This window comes from Dermacentor variabilis, chromosome 5, assembly GCF_050947875.1.
Source record: "Dermacentor variabilis isolate Ectoservices chromosome 5, ASM5094787v1, whole genome shotgun sequence".
Taxonomy (NCBI): Eukaryota; Metazoa; Arthropoda; class Arachnida; order Ixodida; family Ixodidae; genus Dermacentor; species Dermacentor variabilis.
In genome coordinates this window covers 124273530-124294596 of record NC_134572.1, presented here as the reverse complement: position 1 = coordinate 124294596, position 21067 = coordinate 124273530, and the positions used below count along the sequence as shown (strand labels likewise).

Here is a 21067-nt window from a genome sequence, read left to right as displayed (position 1 = left end):
GAGAAAGAGCGAGAAAAAAAAATGAAAAGTCAGAAAGAAGGCACAGTCACACACACACACACACACAGAGAGAGACACGCTTCAGTGGCACAGGATACAGACGACACGCTGCCGCTCATGCGGCGAACCATCTCGCAAACGGACCAGCTCTGGCATCGGCGGGTGCGCAAACGTTGAAAAAGGGGGAATGCAAAAGAGAGCAAGAGATGCTCGCAGGCTGGCGTATACAAATTACAAAGCTGCAATTACGCCAATATACCTGTCGGGCACAATGGCAACATGTCGGCGCGTTGCGACGCTATTACGTTGCTTTCGTTGCTTTGTGAGGCGTCCGACTCGCAGGTCAATTGACTATACCGGAATTCGCAGCACACTTCGGAGAGCAGGCTACAGGAACGACAATGGATAGCAATAGCTGGCATGTGTGTACGTAACAGCCTAGCCGTGGTCTATAGCGAGCCAGAAAGTTAATGCCAACCACCAAGATAACGCTGGCAGCCAGGGTAAAAATCCGGTTGGTTTCTTTCTTTCTTGCTCCTTTCTTTCTTTAATTGCGCGTGCCCGCGCAGAGCAACGTATTTGCAGTGCACAAATCTTGCCACCAAAGACATTCTCGAAGTGAATTTCACAATTCCTGGGTACCTTAGGGGACTTTCTGCTCACGTGTACGTTACACTGCCGTTGATTAGTTGGAACAGGAATTTCGAAACGGTAGTCCCTCTACTTTTTGTTTACGCAAGATGTTTCTCAACGCAGCTACCACGAACTGCGTCATTTCCTGCACTCAGTGCAGTTATTTCCGCGAAACTTCCGGCGCTGAATGTCGGCCGAGAGTAAACGGGAGAACTGCGAGGTATAAGGCTCCGAGATGACGCAACGCAGCTAAGGAGATGCTCAATCCCTACTCTTTATGACCATTTTCATTTCTTCTCACGCATCTCTTTTCCACCATATACACACAAGCTCGCTTGCACCTCGGCAGAGAGGTCACCAAGCAAAGGGTGCCTTGCCGACTACATCAACGTCCACACATGGGTATTTGGCCCGAACCGGCGTGCTTGAAGAGTGCAGTTCATCCCAGGTGCCAGAGCTTACAACAGCTGAGCACTTGGAGGCGCTTCAGCTCCTTCCCTCAAAGCGTGCGGTATTCTCGCAAGGAAGCTCAGCGTTCGCCGAGATGAAATGCGTCACGTTCCCTAGTCTCGAGATCACATCCGAGCCCGAACGAACGTTATCTGGAAGGCGCCACGTGACTCCATTCTGCTTCTCCCCGGCACCTTATCTGGCACGACGCGCTGATAAAGGTTAACGACAGAAGCGAAGGAACGCGCGAGCGAAGCGCCCGGCCGTTCGGAGGCAAAGGCGAGAAATCTGCGCACTGTTTACCCAAAAGCCTCCGCGCGGCTACCAATTCCCGAAAACTCGGCTCCAGGCTCGTAAAACCGAGACGTGCCGCTTCCGGTCAGAGTTCCAGCGCGGGCCAGGTGCCTCGCGAGACGCTGATTGGCTGACCGAACTCATTAACTGCGCAGGGAGAAAGAGGAAAAAAACACACAAACTCCGTTCGCTATACTAAACTGGACAGAGCCCCAGGAGAAACACTTCTCCCGCATACAGACCCGGAACTTTCGAATTTCTCACGAAAAACATCGAAACCAAACAACTCGGTGCTTTCCGGTCTCTGTAGGCGATGAATGGGATCCCTGAAAACAAAATAAACAGACAAAGGAAGCGCACGGGAGTGCGGCGGAATCGCACACAGTACGGTGCGCTGAATTAGATAAATATGCAGAGGCGCGGTACACATCAACGTTGAGCGAATGCGAGCCTATTTAGAGTCAATGCCCCGGGGCACTCGACGTGATCTAAGTTGCGTGAATCGGGCCCACCACAGGTGCGACAGAGCGCCCCACAAAGCAGCATTGCCAACATGTAGCGGCTGAAATTGCGTTCCACTAACTGTGCACGAGATACTACACAACTTATTCAAAAGACTAGCGGTAGCCGGTCGGTGTACTCCTGCCTATCAACACGCGCTCAACGTGACTGCCACAAAGAATTGCTGGGACAGGCAAACGAAAGCGGCGCAAGAAAACGAGTGCCGTAATGTGAAGTGGAGACATGGCTTGGTTTAGAAAACGGTCATAACGTGTCGACACTCTCGAAAGAGATTCATCAGCGAGCGCACTTTCTCTCGCGTTGTTCCCTCTTTTACAGACGCAATGTTCTCCTCCAAAAGGACAGTTACAAATGGCCACCGACATTACGGTCGACCTGCCACGAGGGAAAGGTCGGAATTAATAAACAACGATTCCCTCCGAACCCCTCATCCCCCTTCACCAAGCAGCAGCGGCGGCGCAAAACGCACGTATACCAAGGTTGCGTGATCGGGACAGTGACGTACCGCTCGGAGAAAGAAAAAAAAGAAAAGCAGGCGAGAAGCGGAAAGCAGCGACAAATACCGTGCGGCACAGAAATCGCGACGAAGAAGGAGGGAGAGAGAGAAACAGGGGCGGGGAGGGTGCACTGCGGCAAAAGCGCTGGCCCGTGCAAAAAACTGGACGAGCGTCGTGCCGCCATGCCCATCGCATCGCGTTAATTATTTCTACGCTGGCACGCTTATCACGCCCTCTTTCTCCTCTCTAGATCTCTCTGGCCTGGCAACTCCGTTTTTCTGCATGTTGATGTTGGTTTCTTTCTTTTTCTCGCTTTTCATTTGTCTCTCTCGCTCACTCGCTCTCCACCTCTAGGGCGGGGACGAGCCGGCGGCTTCCCAAACAAGATGGAACGGTACTCCACAACAAAACTGAAAATAATGTGTGTGTGTGTGTGTGTGTGTGTGTGTGTGTGTGTGTGAGAGAGAGAGAGAGAGAGAGAGAGAGAGAGAGAGAGGTATATAGGAATGATGAAAAGAAACAGGACGAGAAGAAAGAAGCGAAGGGAACGCACGAATGCAAAACATAAGCGGTAGGAGAAGGGGGTGGCCTTACGCCAGCCAAGTGTACAGCGCGAGCCTACCCCCCCCCCCCCTCGAAAGCAAAATGGCGTGGGCGTAGCGCGTGCGTCGCACGCACGAAAAGTGGCAGCCGCGCGCGGCGCGCTCACGCGCAGCAAGGAAGCCCCCCCCCCCCGACCGCGACCTCGGCCAGCAGGAGAAGCAGCCCCACCGCGGCTGCCGCCGCTGCGAGCCGCACGCTCGTCAGGTCAGGCCCGGATGTGTACCTTGAGGTGGAGGGTCTTTATTCCTCGCGCACCTCATTCCAGTCTCTCTTCGTGCGTGTCTCGAGATACGACGGAGCGCCGCGTTTCTTGTCGGGCATTATTTGCTAGCCAAAGACGGGAAAGACGTGGAGAGGGCCGCAAGGCGAAACCGTGACGGCGGCGACCCGCAATCGCGGGCATTTACGCAAGCGGCCACACGCCGCGGCGCCGCTATCGCTGTTCGCATGCGCGCAGGTGCGCGTGATGGGTTCCGATCAACGCTCTCTCCTCCATTTCAAAGACCGCGCGGCTAAACGAAGAGTGCACGCAGCCGCGCCCTTATCCCGCGGTTCCGCTACGTGCGTGGCGCACGCGGAAGAGAGAGAATACGAGGCGTTTCGCGGTAAAACACTTCTTCGAAAAAGGAACGCTTCTTGCGTGTGTTATGTACAGAAAGCGCCGCAGATGGCACGGAACAGAGCAGAGGACGTTCTCGAAGCGCCGATCCTGATGCGCCTTGATGCCACTACCACCCGGCTCTTGGCATCGAGGCACCCTGTAGAGCTGATACAACAAGCTTTCATCATTGCTGTGGGTGTCGCTGGCGCAGAAAGCTACGGACGTGAATGTGCGCAAGCACCTAGCTCCCTCTATCTATCTATCTATCTATCTATCTATCTATCTATCTATCTATCTATCTATCTATCTATCTATCTATCTATCTATCTATCTATTTTCGTTCTTTCAGTCTTTTCGTCTTTTATTCCCTTCCCACAGTGAAGGTAGCAAACCGGAAGCGCGTCTGTTTTAACTCGCCTGACTTTCCTCATATATTGTTCCGTCGTTGGTCGAGCCCGTGTACCTCGTCAACTTGCCCACAACCGACTCTGTGCTTCGCAAGAATCCCAAAACTCCCGTTACGACAGCCGACACAGAAGCATGCACTTTCATGCCTGGCTCTCTGGTCCTCCTATGGTCGCCATGCCGCCGCGATGGCCTATCTGAGAAGCTCCTCCCACGTTAAACCGGGCCCTGCGTGAACTCGGTGACGGCAATTACGAGATTATACCCCTGGGCCCTGCTTCTTCGACCTACTCGCTACCAACAGTTGTTCGCGTTTCCCGGCTGAAGCCCTATTGCCCTTCTAGCTCCTCACTTTCGAAGCAAGTGCACGCGATCGATACACGGATGAACGCGAGGTTTGGCAGACTGATGAAGACGACGATGAGGCCGCTTGCACGTGAGCCGGATCAGACATATTCTCGTGCACCAACTTTCTTTGTACATATATTCTTCGTTTACATATCGCCTCCGTCACAATAAATATAATTCAAAGAACAGAAGCGCGCAGGAACAACAACGGGACTTTACTAACTTCTTGGCCGTGGGACCGGCCGTCGTCGGAGTATGCAAGTCTGACGAAATCCAAAATCAATAAAGTCCCGTTATTTTTATTCTTTCCTACATGCTTCTATATTCTTTTAACTATATCACTGCCGGATCCTGTTACTCAGCACTTCACTAATATATATATATATATATATATATATATATATATATATATATATATATGCACTATGGCGTCCCAGCTAACTTTAGCCGTGCTCTCCAACGAAAAAAAAGATAGATTGAAAAAAAATTACCGACGATTACGTTACTTCCTAATGCGAAATTTGAGCGCAGCAAATAAGCTGTTTCACCTTTTCGATAGATTGAGGCAAAGAAACCGAGCAACACATGTATGCGCTATCACAGAATTTTTTTTTTTATTTTTCACACGTATTCCTTTAACAAAGACTCCACTAACAGTTCTTGACAGTCATGAAGGAAGCTTTGTGGTCGGAGAAATAGACTGATATATGTTCGACTTGGTACACCAATGCTTGATTCTCAAAGACAAGATCTATACAAGTGCCTCGCGAGGTTGTCACAGCCGTGGGACGCGTTACGAGCGAGAGGAACGGGATGTTCTCCCGCATAAGTGTTAGGAAATTGCAGTTTGTCTTTATGTCAAGCCGCCACCGATCTCGCTCTCTGATTGCCACCGCACAGGGCGAACGGCAGCGGCAATTTCGGCTCGGGCGGTGCACATATACAGATCCGCCGCCACCGATCTGGCTCTCTGATTGCCACCGCACAGGGGTTGCATTGGAGGAGGAGCGAAGAAAGGAATTAAGTTCGAGCCGGCGCTTTGACAACCGGAGACTCGCAGGAAGAGGGGGGAGGGGGGCGGCGTGTACACCCAGCGGCAAACGATGGGGGCAGAAGCGCGCGCAGCAAGCGGACAACACGATAAAGGGAGGAGGGAAGAGATAGCAGCGACTGACTGATGCCGCTGACGCCGATAGTGAGTCAACCCCAGCTGCGGAGTTGGTTTCAGGGACAACGCCGCCGATGCCGACACAAACAATATGATACCCTCGCTTCCGCAGCGCTAAGAACCAGGTCTAGCCGTGGGAAGGTGGTCACGTATTCGTCGACGTGCCGGGGCCTACGTGAAATAACCGGCGCGTCGGCAACTGAAGAGCACCCTATCCGCCACACAAGAACAGGGGGGGGGGGGACCCTTTCCTCCTCTTTCTGCATGGCGGCGACGGTGTTCTATGCAGTCACGTTATCTTGACTCTCTAGCGGCGTCAGCGGCATCCAGCGGTATCAGTCGGTCGCTGCTAGCGCTGGGGGGATGAAAGGGGGGCGGAGCTGGTTACGAGGCCGACGACAACGCCGACGACGACGCGAAACCCAGGAACGGACGCCAAAGAGCTGCGCTCTAAAAAAATAACCTGCGATTACGATACTCCCTAATGCGAAATTTGAGCTCAGCTGTATGCGTTTTCATTTCGCGACGTATCGGCTCCCGCGGACAATCTATCTCGTGCGGCACGTAGCAAACGGAGCGAAGTGTTGCGCGACTGCCTCGCTAATCGGGATATCGCGAAAGGCAGCGCGGGGGTAACACGTAGACGCGATTAACAGCAGCCGCTGCAGACAGACCTCCCGCTCACGCAGCGCTTTGTTACCACATATGGTATCAGTGGCGCCATCTCGCAGCCATCGTCGCCGAAAGCGCGTTTTGTGCGGCGCCGCGCTTTTCTCACTCTTTCGCCATACCCTCCTCCTTCGTCTTCCGCCTCACGGTTCTCATCGTTCAGCTGCACCCTCTTCCTCCGCTTTCCAGCTCGCGGTCTCTTCGCTGTTTAAATGAAACTTCGATAAATATGTAATTTCTTGCAGCAGGAATTCGGTTAGATTTCTGCGAACCCATTTTTCTTAGGCAAAATAAAATAAGTCAAGGAACGCCCTAGAAATGCATATGCATGCACCTGCACTGCAACGGCTTTGCATCTAACAATGATGGTGCAGGCCCCATACATATATATATATATATATATATATATATATATATATATATATATATATATATACTGTCGCAGAATGGAGAGAAACCGGGCAGGTCCTCCTTTTGACGTCATACAGACGTCAAAAGGAGGACTGATGACGCCCTTCGACCGCCGGGCAAAATTGCCCTCCTGTCTCTGCTGTGTACCCCGCCGTGTGCAGAGCACTCCCGCTTTTATTCTGTCCGCGGTTAGCGTTGCGCGACGGCGCGGGAACGCGTCCTCGCGACCCTCAATAAGCGCGCAGAGGGCGCACGAAGCGTGCGCCAAACGAGGTTACAAGCGCTGGAAAAAAAGAAATGCGCCGCGGCTGCCGCCTTAGTCATGCACGCCGGTCAGCCACGCATATACGGACGGTGATCGAAAGACGGCGACACGCTTTGGTGATGCCGCATTAGCGGGTCTACCGTACACTGCGTTGCCCATGTCTAACGGGCTGGCCTAAACGAATAGACGTTCTTAGGGCACTCTGGCGAAAGACGTGCGCAATCGAAAGGACGCGCAGGTCCCCGCCTTTCGACAATTCAGTGACCACGCGTGGCCCGAGCGGCCCACGCAAGAGAGCTTGGTGGGCATTGTTCGTAGCTCTGTAGACGAAAAAAAAAATAAAAATTGTTCATTCGCGATACGTTTATAGCGTGCTAGCATTCCTATTTCTCTAGTGAAACCTAGCTATGTGACCTAACCTATATCCGACCGCTAAATCCAAAGAACCACAGTGTACGTCTATTTTGCGAAGTAAGAACGTCAACTGGTTCTACACTGCCCTCTCTCTTTAGTCACACTGGCAGCAACTTGTGTGTTTCAGCGCGACAACTGTCGCGGAAGCGATTTTGTTAACTTTCTCAATTGTTCTCAATTTTCAAGACTCCACAGAGCTGATTTCCGTGTGTCGCTTTTGGCGTTGACATAAGGTAAGTGTTACCTTCGCTATGTGATTTTTTTTTTTACCACACGTCGGAGCAGAGGAATAACCGGAGTCACTGACTTGCGTCATCACTTATAATAAACTTAATTTTTAACAAAATAAATAACTTCAGCACTGCGGGTTGCTCGACGATACGGTGGGTGCTTCATGCCGCCTCGTAAGTAAGGCGCACGCGCCCGCTCTCTTTATCCGCGTCCCTGTGTTTCCGCACACGAAATAAACAGTTCGCATACTGGCGCTATCTCCAATGTAAATTTCCTCCGTGTGCCTGCGTTCCTTTTCGCGGAAACGAAAGTGTTTTTCGCGATAACACTTGTAGATAAAGGAACGTTTTCTAAACCATCAATCGTGAATACGGTCATCGCAACAGCAATGGCGACGAAGACGACAACTGTTTCGACGTACAGCACGCGCGCGCTACACGAAAAACAACGAGGGGACACGCAATGCCCCACACGACCTGCGCTGTACGTCCGAGACTCCCCCCCTCCCCCGTCACCACGAATTCCTTTATCTTTTCTTTTTCCCGCTGAATCCTTACCACACCTGCTTCCACAAATAACGGTCACTCGCGCAAAGGCGCAAACGCGCGCGCTTGCGAGCACGCGGAGCGAACAGCCAGCACGCGCTGAGCTAGAGCTATGCGGGCGCGGACAACCGGTACGCACGCTGCTTATTTTCCTCGGCGACACTTTACGAGTCTCCGGCCCAAGTCGGGGGGTCGTCGTAAATAACCATCCTTAAACACGCCAGCGCGCGGAAGCGCCAGTCCACCGGCGTGCACTCCCACTTGCTCAAGGGAGTTTGCCACTGTATGCGCGACAAACCAGCGCGCGAAGAGAGAGAGAGCCATGAGGGGAAGCGAGCATTACTCACACGCGCCCGGCGGTTACAAATTAAGCACTTCAAACGGGGCGCGCGCGCCTCCAAGAAGGCGGCCGGAGGGAAGCCGTGCGGCGCTGCGGCGTGCTTTGCGCGCAGTATGCGAACCGCTTCGCAGCAATCGGTCCCTGCGGCTGACAGGCGGGTGCCAAAAAATGATGACGAATGCTCGCGCTCTCGCCACAGACGACAGCACGGGCGGGAACGCTTAGAACGCCTTCGAAGCTGTGCCCTGCCACTGTTCCGTTATTTACGTGGCAGGGCGCGCGATGCACTTGCGACGCGAGCGTACGTGTGTTACGTTTGCGCGGCGAGGACTGCGCGGTGTTTATACACGAGGACGCCGCCGTATAGTTTCGAAGGAGGGAATTTGCGAAAGAAGCGCGTTACGGAAGCGCGTCCCTTGTCGGCCGGCCGCCCGCGTGCGTGCAGCGAGCTCGGCCGCATCTTGCGCGTCGATGAAATGCGTCACACTCCAAGTGGATTCTGGAGTTCAATTTGCATAATTTATTTCGAGGAACCATCTTTCCGACAATTCAGCTGACACGGTGTGAAATTTACCGACCAACACAATGTGGTTAGTATATAGTGCGAACATCTTCAGCCAATCTAGGCTGCCTTCGTTTAATGTATTCAAGTGATCAAAAAAAAAAAAAGAAGGAGGTGGGGATCATGACGTAAATGTCACGTGGACACTATAATCGGATATGGAAGGAGACAGGGGATTAACGTCGCCAGCACGCGCTGGCCAAGGTAACGGGTGAGAGAGAGAGAGACTGCTGCGCGGAGGCAGCTCGCCTCCGCGCCCTGTCAGCTCGTGCTAATTCATTCGCTTTATCTCGGCTATTACGAAACCCTCGTTAAGAAGTTATCGTAGTAAAACGCTCTTTGGACGGCGATTCACAATTTCTAGCACATAACTGATATTTTCGACGGAGCACGTTGCGGAGGGCCATTTAAATTTCGCGCGCAGTCAAATCTTCAATTTATTAACGCTCCTCCGAAATCGCCGTAATGACCTCCGAACAGGTTTCATCGTTTCCACGCCTGACACAGTCTCCTACGTAGCCCCATTACGACTATAACAACTGTGCTGTGTCTCGTTATTTCGCAATAATATGCCAGTTGCGGCACTCATTTTGCCACTTCAGACCTCGTTCAAGACTGAGCACCTCGAGATCGTGGGTTGCGTCCTGGCTGCGGCGGCCGCGTTATCCGGTGCGGGCGAAATGCAAAAACGCTCTTGTACTTACAGATTTAGTTAGGTGCACGGTAAGAAACTCCAGGTTGCCGAAGTTAATCCGTAGTCCGTCACGCGGCCTGCCTCACGATCATATGTTTGGGCACGTAAAACGCCATATTTAACTTTTTTTTTTTAACTGAGTAGACGGTGCTTGTACGCATACGCGTTACGCAGCATCACGTGGATTCAGATGGTGGCACTCTTCACCTCTTGAAGCATTAAAGCCATCCATTCAACTGCATCATTATTGTGAAGCAGACTAGAGAACGCTGCAGTTGTGTTCCGCCTCAGAGAATTTCAAGATCTCCCACAGCGATTTGAAACCTTGTAAGCGTAAACCACCTGTACCACAACCCATTAGAGATCAAGGCTGGTATCGACGAAAAGGTTTTACGCTAGAACTGATCGTAAGAGCAAATGCTAAGCGATTTTAACGCTGGACATCATCAACGCCACCGAAAATGGCAAGGAGCACTAGTAAAAACGGCATTCAAATTGTATCTCATCTTTTCTTAGAATGCTTCTCAAGAATCACTCAAGAAAGCTTGACGCAGCTGGCGCTCCTGGACAACTGAGCAAGAAAAGAAGCGCCACCCTCTCCCCCCCCCTTACACATGCTGCCCTTTTGCATAGACACGTACTCCCCACTGGCTTCCAATACCAAGGGGTACACACGCAGGAAGAAAGTGCGCAACGAGAAGAGTTGGGACCTTCAAACAACGACAGGTATAAAAAACAAAGAAAAAGAAAAGAAAGAAGCCACAAACACAGAACGTCACGAGGGAGAAAAACAAAGAGGCAAGGAGAAAAAAAGAAAAAAGAAAAGACCGCAACAATAGAACAATCTTCTACAGAAAGAAACCGCGCGAAAGGACAGCGATCATTGTTCGGTGGGACGGTGACGAAAAAAGAGACATTTCCCGCGGAAATGGCCGCAATAGCGCACAAAGCCGCGCAAATACACACACGCCCACTGCCGCGTTTCTGGCGATCCGAAGGGGGCCCGGCTGCGCCGCACAGAAGGAATGTGCGCTCGGCAGCGCCAATTATTATTTATTGGCGTTCACGGCTCCCGCCGGCAGAGGCAGCTACACCGAGTTCGTATCGCTCCTCTTAATTATTGCGAGTTTCGTACGGCGCGCGGAAGTCCCGCACATAATCTTATGGGGGGAGGGGATTGTTCCCCAGTTCTCCTTGCGCGTAAAGAAAGACAGTGACAAACAAACAGCTACGCTAAAGGCGAATCGAACCGAAAGAAAAGCGGGGGGAAGAAAGGATCGATTAGTTCTGCGCGTCCAATGTGTCTTGTGACCCCACTGTCCTCCCTTCACAATGAACTCGCTCCCTTTAAGCTAACCATGACGGGCTTAGAATAATCCGGCGCGCTCGAATCGGAAGCGCGTGTAAAAAACGAAACGATACAAAAAATTGTGAATCTCAGCGAGAAACGAGAGGGCATGCATGAACACGTGAAGTGACCGTGTAGCATCCCCGCGTTCCGATCAAACTGAGGCTCGCTTCCACAAGCTGCTGTACAAGTGCTCCGAACCAGAGCAGACCTATCGAGGCTGAATAAAGCGCAAACGTATCTAGCACCAAACTGCTCACAGTAAAAAAAAAAAAAATAAATAAAAACTATGCAAATAAATAAACAAAGCGCTCAAGCAATAATTCACACACGCACGCGCGCACCCAGAAATTAGGTTGCGTGCGCGCAAGCACACGAACAATAATTGAAGAAAAAAAAAACTGAAAGGCTAAGATACGGTTGTGATGACAATTGCGAAAGGAGAAAAGAAAGTAAATAAGACGGTGGGAGGCAGCGAGAAGCAGCCAGCGAGGGGTCAGTGAACGCTCGCAACGAAGACGATAATTATGCATGAGCTAAGACGAGGAGCATCGGGGTTGTGTAACAATTTATACGCCCCGCGAAGGTTTTTGGCACCCCATACGGCTTTCCCTCCTCCTATATTTCCCCATCTCTTTCACCCAAGCTTAGTCGGCCCAAGATTAGCCTCCCCTCCTCCAGTCTAATTTCGGCTTGGTGCCATCCCATATATATATATATATATACTGAAGACTTCGCCCGCCGAACGTACGTATCTGTAAGCTCCGCTCGCGCAGGCCGATCCAACTAGCGCGACTGTTTCGTTCTCTGTGTCGCTTCGCAATCTTCCGTTCACTTCATTAAAATGCAGCGCTCCATCGAAGGCGAGATCAGGCCTCCGCGAACGCTTCCGAACCGACGCGGCCTCGACTGCGTCCGGTGCATCCCTTTCGACTCCGAGCGTCGGCGACCGAAAAAGTTCGCTGACCACACAGGCCCCTTTTCCTGCTCAAATCAAAAATTGATTTCCCATTACGCCGAAGAGGTGCGGACGCGGTTGTCGACGCCCTCTTTCACTACGGAGACGTACACAGTATACACACCGCAATAGCAAAAGGCCCGCGCGGTTGCACTCACGCTGCTAGCGACCTCTCGAGACGCCGTGATAAACCACGAAGCGCTCGAAACACTTTTGCTGTACGCATCTTCTGGCTGAATAAATACTCTTCGAGTGATGACGCAGCTGCCGACACGTTCGCGCCTACAGATGCGTAGTATCGGCATACGGCCGGCCATAGCAATGGAATTTCAAACGCATTCTGGTTCAGCGCATCACCACGAGATGTCGCTACGAGTACTGCTGCTCGCGTCTGCGTTTTCAAATGTTACTGTATACGTTGCGACAGTACGCTGCTGCTATCTCTTTCACAGGAGAGAGCTTAAGCTATTCCGCATTGACCCTCTTCACGACGATCCCGTGGGCGCTGCCATGTTTGATCACGTGGTGACGCGTCGTCCATTGCCTGCCTCAGCTGCCTCCCCTCCGTTGCCTCTGTGTTTACAATGGATGTACATGACGACGGTGCTGCTCTGAAAACCTGTTTCGGCGGATATCGTAGACGGTGACTGGGTTAACGACACGCGAAGGTTTGGCTACAGCTTCAAAGAACATGTAAGCGCGTTCGGAGCTCATCACTCTGTCTGAACGGCGCGAGCAGCGTATACGGTGCTTGTTATAAGAGCGAAACTAAATATGTATTTCAAGCTATTCTAACTTCCCGCTTATGAATTGAATCAGTATCAGTGTACTTAACTATCTGTTCTTTATTTGTTAAACAAATTTAAGCAGCAGCTTGTCACGTTTTTAACTCAGTAATATTCCCGGGCGGTAACTATATAATTGCTTATGTTCTGCCTGATCGCTCGTGGGTGTGCTCAGTTGCGTTATGTATGTTCTTCCTAGGCACAACACTTGTAACGTAGATGTTCTGCACGTTGTAATAGCTTGTAGCAAATACGTGTTATCGCTAGTCTCTCGCTTACTGTGTGGGCCGTTAAGAAACGGTGTAGTCGCCGCCACCTACGCTTCGGCGCATTGATTCAAGTGCGCACCTGATCACTTATTCTTGATACGGTGGCGATAGAGTGCGCGTAAGTTTGCGTGTGAGTTGAGGTGGATTCGAGTAGATAACGTGTGAGAAACTTCTGCTAAGAACCGGCGCTACTCGCTTTGTCACCATATAACGGGCGGTACTCACTCGTGCAGAAGTTCCGGCGTTGAAGTCCTTTCCTAGGAGGTTAGCACTACAACGCTGGCGGATGAGCGAAATTTTTTTTTTAACTTCGAGGGAAACCATGCATCGCCAAGAGCCTGCAACACAGGCAGTCCTCATCTAGCGGCGGTCCGTGAACTTGGACACACAGATTCATTCCATTCCTTAATATCGAAGTCACATTTTTTGTAGCTAACTACTGCACACGTCTTCACTCCACCGCTCCATATATTGCAGCATGAATGACACAGTGAGGTCGCAGAGATAATGGTTTCATATTCCTGCGCTTTCGCTGACGCAAAGTGCGGCTAGACGCCGAAAGCGGCCTCTCGTTTCTCTAAACGAAACTGATTCGCGAAAAGGATCAATAGGTATTGTCAGTTACGGAACAGTAGAGATGTAGATGGTCGGTAGCAGCACGCTGGCAGCGCCATCTTGAGACCTCAAGCTCAACCTGAGCACTAGAAACTAATTTCAATGACAGGCTGCGTGCAGTTTGGCTGCTGGCGTGAACGGGTCCGCTGCAACATGATCGTGGATGTGTTGTGGTTCTTTTCCTTTGGCTCAAGCACAGCACGAAGCGCAGTAACGTTGCTAACGCTTTGTGGGTCAACAGACCACCGCGAGCTGTCGCTACCACCATTACTATCCATTTTTCCGATGTTCCGGTATGTAGTGTGTACAGAATGAAAACTTGGAACGTTCACGAAAGTTCTGCGCTGGAATTCCCCCCCCCCCCTCTTCTTCCTGCAATTGTAATCTCGGTTACCTTACACAATTATGTATTTGCACTGATATTACACGAGTTATCTCTATTACTCTCCTCGAAGTTGACGAGTGAGGAATGCCCCAACTACACTCTCTTCACTTACTTATTGACCGGCAATCAATCGCATGCAACCCATGTCCGTGGTATTTTTAGCGCCACGATTATTCCGCTTTAGACGACGTCCAGGCTACCTTTACGAGACGGAACCGAGTACTTGTGCAGCAGCAGCCGCTTTAATCGGTAGCAATAAATAAATAAATAAATAAATAAATAAATAACGCTTTGAATGCAGTCTGCGCCATTGTGGCTGCAAGTTACCCCGAACGACCAACCGACGGACGCCGGCCAATCACTGAATGTTCTCACAGCAACGGATCTTCACGAATTGGAAACTTGGCTGCGTCAACACGGACTCGTATACATTCCAAGCAACAGTGCATGCCACTGCTGCAACAACAGTATTGCTGCTCCTAGCCCTCCGACCCTCGAAGCCGCCACGGCACTGAACGTGTACGCACTACAGCGGCTCGGCTTTCCACTCCCGAAGCCTCCGATTCAGGCCGGCGAACCTCAGCGACCTTTCCTTCCTTGACCACCTCGACAGCCTTTTTTCCTTTGCCCCTCCTCCCTTTTCTTTTCTCCTACATTCGCAGTCTTCTATACCACCTTCTTCCCTTAGGTGGCAGCCTTCTTCGACGCATACGAAAGAAAAAAAGGAAGAAGAGAAATAAAATGCAGAGCGACTGGTGGCCCAGTGGATGTGCAGCCGCGGTTTTCGAGTTCGGGGTCCCGGGCGCTTATCGTGTTCGGCCAGATGTCGGAAGCCACGTTACCGGCAAAGTGTGAAACGTAAAAGGGATCCCCCAGCAGGGAAGCAGGGTGAATGAAAAAGTAGAAGCGCGAGGAATGGCTATCCGGCGAGAAAAAAAGAATAGAGAAAAGAAGAGACGTTTGAGGAAACGAAAGAAGATGCGAAAAGAAACGCGAGCTAGAAGAGGTACAGTTACACAGAGAGAGACAGTACCGAGTCTCCGAAGCTGCCGCGACGAGTGGAGGATGGAGAGAGAGAGGGGGGACGATGAGGAATAGCAACGAGCGTTTTCGGTGAACGTAAAATAAAGATAAAAAATAAAAAAAACCTAGAGGGTAGAAGCGGCGGAGATTGGGAAGACCATTACACTCGGCGCTGTGTCGTCGGCCGCTTGTTAAAGGCGTTCGATAAAAGGAAAGACGACTGACCCTTCGGGTCTCCCCAACAGAAGAGCGCCAAGATTTTCGATTTATTCTACGTTTCCCTCATTTATTCTTTTTCTTCTTCTGTATATCCTGCCCCCCCAGAAGCTCAGGCTAAAGCCACAACGACAAACGATACAGCACAGCTTTGTGCTTCCTACGTCAAGCGGAAAGTATTTTGTTCGCCGTAAACGCGGCCGCACAGCTTCTTACAAACTGCCCTGCTCGAGTGGTGTTCTTGATTACAGCGCGCCCTCTTATAGAGGGGACAAATTCTCTTGGCTCTCAAAGCAAGCATGAAGACACGAAGAACCATTTTCTTTCCACTTCACATAAGGCGAACGTAATATATAGTGCCACCAAATGACATTAAGACTGCCAGATTCGACATCCTCGCAATGAAAAAACGAGGGAAGAAGGGGAACCGAGGGGCTCGATTTTGTTAATCATGACCCCATCAAGTCAACAGACAACGAAGCCAAGGAAATCATCAGTGAAATTTACTGTGGTTTAAATTGGAATGTGGAAAAAATGAAGGGAAACCACAGTGGATGAAAAGATAACTTGTCGTGGGTGGGAGGCGAAGCCACAACATCCGCACTTGGGTGTTTATATTTACTAGATCTAGCCGTAAGATTGATGTTAGCCAGCGCCACTTAAAGCCACGGTGGGCAGACTAGGTAGCATGCGAGGGTTTATTATCCACGTGCCAGATCTCCTTAAATCACGTGGTACGTGACGCCATCTGGTAAAAAGGGTGTCCCACATCCACCCACCTTGGCTCTGAATGGCGCTGGCTAACACTCCTAGGACTAGATCTAGTAAACAAATACTCGAGTTAGTGAACGAACTGATAGCTGGCGCCGTAGCACAATTGGTATCGCACGCATAATGCGGAGGTTTTGCGTTCGCCTCCCACCGACAAGTTATCTTTTCGTCCACTTTCATCTTCCTTTTCTTCATTGTCTTCTACATTCCAATTTAAACCACAGTTAATTCCCCGATGCTTTCCTTGGCTTCACTGTCTGTTGACTTTATGTGGTCATGATATACGACTATATAATATATTCTAACGTCTCAAGTGTCACGCGTGTTTGTGCTACCTATAAACGGGTACAACTTTAGAAAAAAGGGGCGTTTACTCTTCCAAGGCGGATGCGCTCAAGCCTCCACCAATGGGCGCGCACTCTAGGCTGACGTCACGAGCCGGACGGCAGGCGACCCCGCCCATGGAGAAGATGGCCGCCACGCTTCGAACTGGGCCGAATCGTGTCAGTCGTGTGCGTCTGCCCCTCGTTAGAGTGAATCCCCCAACTGTTTGTGGTGGTCTATCATGCCGGAAATATTATTGCGAGCCTACGATGCATTATTTGTGCCGCGTGCGTTTATTCTGAGCCGTGATCCGGAGACGAAAGATTGCAGTGAGCATCGCTGACGCTACGCTACGCGAACTGGCGAGACTGCAGGTTTGCAAATAACAAAGAAACGCGAAAGGAACAAAAAAAAAAAAAGCTATCACATTCTTGAAAATAAATTTGGGAAAACACAAAACAAAGAAATTATGAATCCTTTGTTATTTAAAACAAAGAGTATTTATTTAAAACGCTGAATGAAGCATCTTTGTACCTTTCCTGCCTCGATCGTCTTCTCGCCCCAGGTTTGTAATGGTTTCGATAAATGCATTGTTTCTTTAAGTGAATGTTAAACAGCAGCTGATTCATTTTAAGCTCCGAAAACAAGTAGTAAATGTGCCACGTACATGTAAACCAGCGCAAAAGCCATGCAGAGCTGCTCTTTCTACTTTTGTCCCTTGCAATGAAGCTGAAAAGCAGATGACGCGCAACTTTGTAGAAAGACGGGGGGTTATTTTTCTCTCGCAATCCAGCATGTGCTGTAGTATTCCAATCACAAGAACTCTACCAAGCCAGCCATCAAAATACAAAAGTATTTGTTTATACTGAGAATTACTCGTTTTAGAAGCAGGCTTTGTTGAGCGGCACTATTTTAGTCGTGGAGGCAATCGGCTGTCGCGCTTCGGTCATCTTGGCGGGGCCTCCCCTTTTTTCTAAAGTTGTACCCGACTATAGATGATGTCGTTGTCTTCTCACTTGATTTCCCGACTTATCACCAACGACATAGAGAGTTCATAAGCAGTCTTACTGCTTAATACCAGGCCACGTCGTATCCAATGAAGGCGCACTTCGCGATCTGGCAAGACTTCGTGCAGTTGTGGAGTTCCCCAAACCCACCACCCTGAAGACACTACGCAGTTTCGTAGGACTCTGCTCCTATTTTCGTTCCTACTTTGCTCCTATTTTGACTCAACTGCTGGTTGGAGACAACACGCTATCCGCCTGGTCGAAAGCATTCAATGACGCGCGGTCACAACTCTACGCCGTCTGCTCACCTCTTCTCCTATTCTGCGACATTTTGACCCCGCTGGCCCAACTGGAGTTCATACTGATGCTAGCGGAGTCGGCCTTGGGGCGGTTCTCGCCCAACGCATACGCGGTCTTGAAGAATACGTCGTTGCTAATGCTAGCCACACGCTCACAAAGTCGGAGCTAAACTGCTCTGTCTCAAAAAAAAAAAAAAAACTATGAGTGTTTAATCATACTTTGGGCCCTTACGAAATTTCGACCTTATCTATACGACTGCCCATTTGACGTGGCAACGGACCACCTTTGCCCATTTGACGTGGCAACGGACCACCACGCGCTGTGCTTGCCCTCCTCACTGAAATACCCTTCTGGCCCTTTCGCACGCTAGGCGCTCCTTTCGCAAGAACACGACATCCGGATCGTGTACCGCTCTGGACGCATGCACACCGATGTCGATGCTTTCTCCCGCTCACCCATTTCACCTGACGTACACAGTCCTTGGCCACTCAACCAGCTGTGTCCTGTCAGAACTTGCCATCGATGACATACGCTCTGAGCAGAGCAAATACCCGTGGATTTATTCGCTTTTGGAGTTTCTCGCTGATCCTGCAACTGTTCCGGCCTCCAGGACTCTACTGCGGCAGGCGCATCACTTTGTTGTTCACTACCAACTCCTCCAGCGTCGCAACTATCTCCCTGAGGGGTGACATTGGCTCCTCGTAATACCCCGTCATCCTAGGTCTGATTTATGCACATAGTTTCACACTGATCCCCAATGTGCACACGGTGGCCTTTTAAAGACCTACAACCGCCTTCAGCTCCGGTACTACTGGCCTGGCATGTACAAGTTTGTTCGCAAATAGGTCCGCTGCTGCCTCGACTGCCAGCGCCGCACCTTCCACTGCCGCGCCTTTACAACCGCTTGCTTGTCCATCCCGTCCTTTTGACCGGGTAGAAATCGTCCTTTACGGTGCGCTTCCTCGCACCGGTGCTGCCGACCGCTGGATTTCGTTGCAGTGGATCATCTTACACGCTATGCAGAAACATCTGCACTTCCATCTGAAACTGCCACTCCCCACCCCCTACACGTTGCATCATTCATCATGCGGCAGTTCTTTTTCACGGGGCCTCTGGGGAACTTTTTAAGAACTGTTGTCTGGTAAGCCAACAGCTCGCCTGTTGTCTTACCACCGCAGATCAGACGCGCAAGAAGCATCGCCGTAGTGACTCTGATCCCCCAACCTTCCCTTCCGATTTTTTGGTTTGGCTGTGGGTCCAATCTTTAGCTCCCGGCTTTTCCTCTAAGTTGGTCTCAAGATATCATGGCCTTTTACCGTTCAAGTGTACAAACTTCTCCCGTGAACTACGTCGTAAAGCCTGCGTCGCAATTTTCTGATCAGCGCCGCCGCGGTAGAGAAACTGTTCACGTAGATCGGCTCAAGCTCTCCTACGATGCCTTTATTTTAACATATGCTTAGATCGCCGGGATGACGTCTTCTTCCTCCGGGGGACAAATGTAACGAAGAAGAACCGCCGGTTAGCCAGGCGCATCTCCAGCAAATTATATAAGACGAAGATGAAGTGCCGGTCAGTCAGGCGCATCACCAGAGCTTTACGCACGGGTCCGGTTCTCGCTGCTCGCAGAGTTATGATTGCCACACTTGCATGTCTTGTCAATGAACACTCTGACAAATATATATATATATATATATATATATATATATATATATATATATATATATATATATATATATATATATATATATATAGTGAATGCGACTGCTGCTGCTGCCTATCCTGGCAGACAGTAACGCATTCGTTATTGTGAGGCGAGTAAAGTAATGAAAAATAAAAGCCTCAGACAGACAGACGGATAGATGCAGCAACGCCACACCTGCAAAGCGCCGCAAACGTTTAATCTGACCTCGCTCGATTCTCTATCCCGCCGCCAACGGGAAAAAAAATGGTGAGACGGGAGGTTTATCTACACAGCCGCACGTGACGTGCCTGCGATCAGGGGGGGGGGGGCGCAATAGGCCATGCAGCGAAGCGAAACCACGCCGCTCCGAAGTACCTCCTCCCCCCCCCCCCTCCTTCCCGAAAAGCACGCGCGGAATGCCGCGGCACACTGGCGCAAGCCCGCCGGCCCGCCGCCACGGTCACCGCAACGGCTGGCGCTGCTCCGAACGGTTTCCTATACACGACCGTGCGCTGCAAGCATTGCCTCACCGACAGCGGCGGCCAAGCGGCGAAATAATGCACGCCGGACGGGGCTTCCATTTAATTAGCTCGGCGAAATAGTGCGCTGGGATGGGGGGGAGGGGGGGAGGAGGTGAGCGCCGACGGGAAAGGATCGAAGGGAACGGTGCCGCATATACGCCGGCTTCGATAATCCCGCCTTTGTCTCCGGAGCGCAGACAAAAAAGGAGGAAAGGACTGGCGTTAAAAAAAAAGGGAAAGAAAATAAGTGAAAAAAGGAAACTGAGAATTTTAGCGTCAGAATTAACGCAATAGCGGCCAAGCCGGCAATGCCCGGTGAAAAAGTGAAAGGTAGAGAAAGAAAGAGAAAACGGAGACGAAGAAAAACAGGACACGGGAGAACTTAGGGACAGCAGAATGAATTCCTCGGGAGACCGGTCGGGGGATCCGCCGAGCAGATTACGCCAGAAATGTGCTCTAAAATGGAAGAGGGCAAAGAAGACGAAAATAATAGGGGACGTCGGGCGGTATAGCGGGCGGAAAGGAGTGGAGACAAAGCCAAAGTTGGCGGCAGGAAAGGAAGAAGGGCAAAGATAATAAACAGCGGCCGGAACGGATAGGCAAATTTGCGTCCCGGAAGAAAACAAGACATCGTTCGCGACGCGAACGAAATAGGGAACGATGAGAGCAAGCTGAAGCGAAAAAAAAAGAGAGACAAAGAGAGAGAGAGAGAGAGAGAGAAGGAGCAAGGAGGAGAGGCGGAAGGCAGCAGAAAAAGAGAGAGAGAGAGAGAAAACGGGACGACGGAATTTCACCATAAACGGGTTCGATCGCAGTGCTCCGTACGAAGTGAGCGATCGCCGCTCCGTACCTCGTAAATTATAAACGAGAGGCGGACGCAGATTCGCGCTCGCAGAGAGAGAGAGAGAAAAAAAGAGAGAGAAGAAAGGAGCTCGGCACTGGGTCGACCGGAGAAGCAGGGGCGAAAAACACATCTCCCGGTGAACGAGAAAAAATAAAACGAAGAAATAACACGTAGAAAAGGAGAAGGTGCAATGTTGGTGGTGGGGGGGGGGGGGGGGGGGGTCCGGAGAAGATGGAAGCAAGAGCCAGACGGGCGAACGGCCTTTTATTCACGATGAACCCTCGTTCTCTCTCGCCCTTTTGTTTTTTGTATTCCTCCGCCTTCCGGGTCGGCCCATACCGCGCCGTTCGTGTTCGGGACTCATCATC

General features: G+C 50.9%; 1 long non-coding RNA gene across 1 annotated transcript in view; it reads right to left on the bottom strand.

Annotated features, from left to right (window-relative positions):
- The window catches only part of LOC142583134 (uncharacterized), a 100421-nt gene that overhangs the window by 93 nt on the left and 79261 nt on the right, over window positions 1-21067 (bottom strand). The window lies entirely within an intron of this gene.